At 52.1% G+C, this 5,498-nt stretch overlaps 1 pseudogene; it reads left to right on the top strand.

Moving 5' to 3' along the window:
* Window positions 1-2,218: 2,218 nt before the first annotated feature.
* On the top strand, window positions 2,219-4,123 carry LOC132344432 (testis-specific Y-encoded protein 1-like; annotated as a pseudogene).
* The last annotated feature ends 1,375 nt before the right edge of the window (window positions 4,124-5,498 follow it).

The raw sequence follows: 5,498 nt of genomic DNA, 5'->3' as shown, positions 1-5,498 counted from the left end.
ACCTAGATAGGTGCATACTGAGAAAGCAGTTCTCCAAGTCAGCTGAGCCCAGAGGCCCTTGTTTTATGTTCCCCTGAAGGAATGCACAGGCAATGGATCAGGCCAACGTGACTGGTACTGTGAAGCTCTGCAAGGTGATGGGAGAATGCAGAATGCAGGCACATGTCACTCAGCTCTCCAGGGTGAGCACTTCCAACCTTGCCCAATGTTCTGCAGGTTGGTCCCTGTCATGATCAAATGCCAAGATTTTGAACCTTTGAGGATAAGTCACAGAGGTAGAAGTGCAACAGGACATGATCCATGAGCAACTGAAAGAAAACAACAAAGAAAGTTGGGTGCTTACCAAAATTCATGTGCCTGGAGAAGAAGCAGGTACTTCTGGATACCTCTCAGGGGTGTTACTGTGTACACACGCATGTGTGTTCACATGTGTGCACAGAAGTGCCTTCCAATATGCTTGTGAGTATGATCTGTTGGAACTGACCTAGCCAGGTGATGAAAGTTGGATAGCAAAATCAGGAAGGTCATAGCGAAAGGTACATAGACTCCGGCCAGCAGAAGCATTGAAGTCAGGATCACCGTTATCTCACTGAGCGAGCAAGTTCTAAGTGGAATCACAGTGGTGCACCCAAGATGCTTGGCAGAAACGAGAGGCAGAATGAACATGCCTGGGGGTGATCAGTGAGAGTGCAGAATTGCTGAGACACAGAACAGGCTGCAATCCCAGACACAGAAGCCACGGTGGGTAATCCACAGCCCCTTGGACACCCAGCTACAAGAGTCTTTCTGTCCTTTTCGAGTGCTAGGCATTCTTTCCCTGACGTTGCCATGAGCATGAGCAAACCTTGCCTTTTTTGTGAGGTTTCAGAGATGGACTATCACTGCAGTATAAGCACCTGCTACCTGCAGAGTCTTCCAGTTTGAAACATCACTTTTTGTACTCTTTGCAGAATGTGTATATTGGGTATGAGGACTATAGGATGGATGGCTTAGCTTGATCCTCTTGCTGCTCCCAGAAACATAGGCTCAGGCGACCGGGCAGGCTGGTATGTGTTCTCATATGGTGAATAGAACCACTTTGAAAGGGCCTTAATAGGGTAAATTGGCAGGCAAGCATGTTTCCATGACCTGTGAGTCGTGGAACTTAACAGTGAGATGTCCTTAGCATCTCAGTGGCAGGCGTTCAAACAAGTTTCAGTAAGTTTCCTCATGCCAGCAGAGGATGCCCCGTTTCTCCCTCTGTGCAAAGTGTGGCCAAGCCACCACAGGCCTGTGCAGCGTTCACATCTGTCCAGTTAGAGAGGGAGGGTAACCCGTGCCCTTCTGCAGTTCAGCAGTGACCACCCGCTGTTTGCTTTCAAGTTTGAGAAAGCACTCTCTGAACGTGTGGACTGAAAACGTCTGATCTCCCATTGGTACAAACTCACTCAGGAGTAGAAGGGCTTGCCTTCACACCAAGGATAACAGTCTCTTCTGAACGCTGGTGTCCAGAGAGTGGCAAAGGACAACCACACCACATAGAGAGATGGAGACACACAGACACCAGCCCCTGGTACACACAGGGAAGGACTGCCCAAAACAGTGCTATTCCAGAAGCAGAGATAAAGAGACACAGAACGAGCTCTGTACTCTAAGGCTCTGGTGTCCCTCAACAGTGGAGATCAACTGTAGCAAATGGTGGAGTTTTTCCCTACTCCCCTAGCATCTGGACAGCAACAGGCTCTCTGTTCCATGGAGAAAAGTATCCAGCCACTTGGTGCCCCTGTGTATCATTTGGATGCTCAGGGAGAGCTCCCAATTACTGACAGGCCATGGGACACAGGAGTGTGCTGTTTAGATTGAGAGCAGGAACCCGTGGTTGGAATTTCCAGAGCCAGGTCAATGACAGTGCCTAGGGTAGCATCAGAGGCAAAACCCAATACCTCCCTGGAGCAGAATGTGGCCACGTTGGGTTGCTGGAGCACAGAAACTGTGGAAGATGACCTCCGGTCTAGGGGCATGTCCATAAGGGTGCCGCTCACTAACCTCTCAGCCATTGGTCTAGATTGGGGCCAGCAGCCTGTGGGTGGCTCACAGCCTAGAGCCCCGCTATTCGGCTGATCTCCCAGGGCCATTCACCCTGTCCTTGGCTGTCCGCCACCCTTTTCTTTAGCCTCAGGCCACCCCTCCACTAGCTCCTGCCTCCTGAGCATCGCCCTCACTCCCCGCCCTCAAAAAGTTAGTGGGCCCCACAGGTTTACTGCAGTCTGGGCTGCCATTGCGCACCACTTGCTGTGCTATTATGTCCCGTCCCTTCTCATCTGCGCCAGCTCAGGGTCATGGCCAGGGCCAAGAGGAGCATGTGAGGTGATCGGAGGAAGGTGGGAGCATCCCAGGACCCCAGACCTTCTCAGTTGTGAGCCCAGGTGCTCAGGGGACAGGGTCCCTGTGATCTGCCATCGTGATTCTGTGGGCAACTGGGACCTTGCAGCCACCAGTTTTCACGTCAGGCAAAGAGGCCACCCTCTTCAGGGTGGAGGTGGTGAGGACGGCAAGGCACTGGTGGATGGAGACGTGGTGGGGATCGGGCAGGAGTTGCAGCTGCTGGTGGATGACATCATGGCGGGGGCGGAGGTTGTAGCGGATGAGGAGAGGGAAGGAACCAGGGTCCTCTCAGGAGCTGGAGAAGACGTTGGAGGAGCAGAGCCAGGAAAGGCCTGGAGGCTGGAGTGAGTGTCTGGCGCTAGATGCGCTGCAGGCACTGGCTGCCTTGCAGGTGGAACTGAGCTCTGAACATGAGAAAAACTGCAGGGCCTACGTTTGATCCATGCGTAAGAGCCATCAGAGGAGGAAGCCTCACTTGGTTCAGAGGAGTGCCATCCCCCAGAGTATCCCTGGATTCTGGACTAAAGCTGTATCCCTTCTGATGCTCCTTGGGGTCCGCTGCTCAGGACGAGGAGGAGGAGCAGGAACAGGAGGAGGGGTAGGGGTGAGAGCACAGGAAGGGTGCTGGAGGCCCCTGAAGGAAGTGTGGTCCTGGGCAATTGTCAGCCTCCAAAGGCACAGCCCAGTAGACTCTGGCAGGGCCACACCTAAATGTCACAGTCATGACTTTGAGTGTCTCCTTCTGGCCTGCATCTGAGGAGGAGCAGCACCCTAAGAGGCCTCTAAGTAAGGAATGACCAGAGACAGTATACCATATCAGCCTCGGCAGACAGATATTGTTGTAAATATGGCAGTTCCTGTGAAATACCTGAGATATAGGAGTCACACACACACACACACACACATACACACACCAACCCCTTTGCTTTCAAACACAGTTTGTCATGACTGCAAGTCTGACCATGTAAGCAGTGACATGCATACACAGGTCTGGAGAACAGTAGCGGTCAGAAACAGCCCCTGCTTAGGGAATGCAGACCACTCAGATGGTGTTCTGATGGTATGAAGGGCCTGAGGACGTCAGTGGTGGCCAGGCAAGCCGAAGTGCCCAGAATCCCTGCAGATGGCTGTTCCAGTGTCCTTCTCCCACCCCAGACTAGTGCTGAAGCTCCTGACTCTTCTTGGCCTGGCATGCGGCCTAAATGGTTCCTTGACCTAAAGCAGGTTATGAACCACCCTCAGTTTCCATCATGATCAGCGACCAAGATAAAGACTTTCTCAGCTACATGATTGACTTGAAGATTAGTGAGGGAGACTGAGGACAACTGGGTATGGGACCTGGTGGGCAGTGGGAGGATCGTGTTATGCATGTTCCTGTGCTGTGAGAGTTTGGAGAGGTGTTGTGGAAGCTGTTAATGTCTGCCTGGGAGGCAATTTGAGGCCCGTAGAAGCTTGCATCTTTTCCCTCCTCCCTATCCTGGCAGGTGCGGGTGAGGAGACATCCACGGTTCTACTGCAAGTTTATCTTTTCCTTTCAGGACAACCCCTACTTCTTGAACACGGTGATCATTAAGAAGTATTACCTTGACATCACTGGTAAAACATAGCTCCTGGGGTGATGAGTGTGGGTGTGCAAGGCATGCATGATCAACCTGCGGGATCTGCTCCAGTCTCCCCTGTCTTTTTGCAGGGCATTAGGGCACATCGTTTCACTCCAGTCCACTGGTTCTGGGACTTTGAACGGGGAGCACCCAACTGAAGGCTGGACACCAGGATCCTTAACTTTCTCAACTGATTGTTAGGCCACAACTGCCCAGAACTGAACAGGCTTGCTGAGGTGGGGATACTTTGGGCCTGTGCACAGTTGGTCGTTGATATTGGAGTTCTTGGCTGCTCACAGGAGGGTTCAGGGACTGGTCAGCCCCGGGCTGACCTTGCTTGTGTTGTCAGAAAATCATAGGGAAAGATGTGTCAGACGATCCCCTGCAGTACTACTCCAGGGAAGGAGGTTCCTCCCTGAGAGGTAACTGATGGAAACACATGTGGTGAAGGGATCTGGAGGTGGGCTGAGAAGGGACAGCCGTGTAGTAGCTATGACACTGTCCTTTCTCAAATGGGGATCCTCAGGCTCATGCAAGATGGCTGCAGAGCCTGAATTTGGGCCATGCATGTAGCAGGTGGCCCCCTGAGACTGGGGGCTTGAGGACTCAGTGTGTCTGTGAGTGAAGCAAGTCTCCCTCAAATCAACTGTGGTTGCAGCACATGAGTCCTAGGTGATACTACTAGAGGCAGGGTGAATTAAGTATCTTTGTCAGAATCATCCTTATGTGGGTCCTGCCATCCCCTGGCCTCCTGCTGCTCACTGAGGTGAGATTGCCTGGGCACTTCACTCCCGCCCCTTACCCTGGGAAGGCCTATCATTGAAAGGGTGTCCTCTCCGGGGTCCCAGTGCACCTGTGTGCTGACTTTGGGATCTTCTGTGAATTTCCACATCCACCACTTGGCATCTCACCATGACCAGACATGTTGTGCTGGAAGTGGCTTCAGGCTGCCTTGGGAAAATACTGGAGATTGGGGAGGAGGTGGACAGGGGGACCCAAGGGCAGGACATGGTGCCTACTGACACCACCTTTGACATTGCTGGACATGAGCGTCTTCAGCTCCTGAAATATCTGTGTTCCTTGTTTGCGTTTGTGCCCCATGCCGAGCATGTGTGTGTATACATGCATGTGCCTGTGTCATCTGTGTTTATGTGGATGTCTGCATGTGTGTTTCAGTCCTGATGTGTATTCCTTTTTTCCTCTGGGGTCTTGCCCCTGACTTTGAGGGCCTGAGGGGCAAAGGTGTGTGTCTGCACCTGAGGGAGGTTTCTTACAGTCTTGCTGTGTAGGGCAGACACAGAGGTGAAGCCGACAGGAGAGGAGGTACCAAGGAACCAGAAGAGGAGGCAGGAGGCGTCCCCAGTCTAAGGGTGGTTGGTTACCATATTTTCGTAGTGACCCTGTCTGGGATGGGAATGAGGAAATGATGGCCAATGATAACTCCGGACCATGGCTCCAGAAATCTATAATTAGACCAAATACAAAATACAAAATACAAAAATCTATAATTAGACCAAATACAAAATCACCATT

The sequence above is a fragment of the Bos taurus genome, chromosome Y, assembly GCF_002263795.3.
Source record: "Bos taurus isolate L1 Dominette 01449 registration number 42190680 breed Hereford chromosome Y, ARS-UCD2.0, whole genome shotgun sequence".
Taxonomy (NCBI): Eukaryota; Metazoa; Chordata; class Mammalia; order Artiodactyla; family Bovidae; genus Bos; species Bos taurus.
This window is presented reverse-complemented; position numbering and strand designations above follow the sequence as displayed.